This window comes from Mus pahari, chromosome 3 (assembly GCF_900095145.1).
Source record: "Mus pahari chromosome 3, PAHARI_EIJ_v1.1, whole genome shotgun sequence".
In the NCBI taxonomy this organism is placed as follows: domain Eukaryota; kingdom Metazoa; phylum Chordata; class Mammalia; order Rodentia; family Muridae; genus Mus; species Mus pahari.
The window spans coordinates 46,907,814-46,909,256 of record NC_034592.1 but is presented as its reverse complement, the minus strand read 5'-3'; the positions used below and the strand labels follow the sequence as shown (position 1 = coordinate 46,909,256).

General features: G+C 42.8%; 1 protein-coding gene across 1 annotated transcript in view; it reads left to right on the top strand.

The window, feature by feature from the left end:
- The window catches only part of Pla2r1 (phospholipase A2 receptor 1), a 126,618-nt gene that overhangs the window by 122,043 nt on the left and 3,132 nt on the right, over positions 1-1,443 (top strand). The window lies entirely within an intron of this gene.

Sequence of the window (1,443 nt, the reverse complement as noted above, 5' to 3'; positions counted from 1 at the left end):
AGTGACACGCATGACAGGCCAAAAGCCTGGATGCAGTCCTGAGGCGAAGAGTTTCACGGAAACTTAGTCTCCTGGAACTGTGGCATCCCATAGCACGTATGCTCCAAACTTGTCCTTGCGAATGGATCAGTGTGCTTCCCTTCAGTATTGTTTTGTTATAGGTGCCTCCAAGCAATGACTTGCCAAATACCTAAGCAAAATTGAACTTTGCTTCCTGGCCGTCACCAATGCCCTAGGTAGTCCTTGAGCCGACCATGGGCTTGGAATTCAGTAAGAATGTTGCCTGTTCAGTGACATTCAGAATTGCCTCTAGTATTGTAAGAGAGATAGTGAAAGAAATCAGGCTTTACTAACTACTATATAGAGTTAGAAATCTCAGAGCAAGCTTAGCAAAGTAAGTTTAGAATTCTTTTTATAGTTATGTATGGCAGACTATATTACTTATTAGATTATTATCAATGGTGTCCAGTTTGAAAGTATGGCAGCTTTTCAAGGCCCTGGATCAATTCAAACATACTCATCCTATAGGAGAGAAAAATGCCTGTCACTTCACACTATCACTTAGAATAAAAGCCAAGTCGCTCCCATATACAGGAATTTACAATGGTTTAGGAAGTAGATCGGGCTGTGGTTTTAGAGTATTGCATTATTCATGAGAAGGTTAGCTAGAATGGAATTCCCTAACTAGAACCATGACTTGGGCATGAAAGCCCTTGCCCCAGGAGTGTAAAGACCTCACACCTGGCTTCTAAGACTATAGCTGACCTTAGATAGAGCTGACTTTGTCTCAGTTGTTTTATTGCCCAGTTCCTGCCGGTCCATGGCAAAAATGCCCTAAAACAGAAACTGTGTCATGTGGGAATGGAGAGTCCATGGATTCCTTTCCAGACCCTTGGGAATCACGGATGAGAAAGGTGCTAACTGTAAAGGTGTTACAAACAGACAAGCAGAGCTTCTATTGCTGGGCAAGCTCTCCATCTAATCCCAACAAAATGATGACGTCCTGCTAGTAAGGACCATGTCTTGCATGTATTTCTGCTGTGATAGTTCTGAGACTATATGGAAATCTTTTGGCTTTAGTAAATCAATAGGAAGAAAGGAAAGAAGAAGAGAAAAAAACACGTGTGTTATGAACAGCAATACTTATCAATATAAATGGCTCATGAGCTAGCAATATGTCTCAGCTGGTAAAAGCACTTGCTGCCAAGACTAGATCCAAACACTGGAACCTACATGGTAGAAGGAGAGAACCCACAAGTTGTCATGTGACCTATACACACATACCATGGTGCATCACCATAGCATGAGTGACCTCTCTCTCTGCCTCTCTCTGTCTCTCTCTGTCTCTCTCTCTGCCTCTCTCTGTCTCTCTCTCTGTCTCTCTCTGTCTCTCTCTCTCTCTCTCTCTCTCTCTCTCACACACACACACACACACACACATAC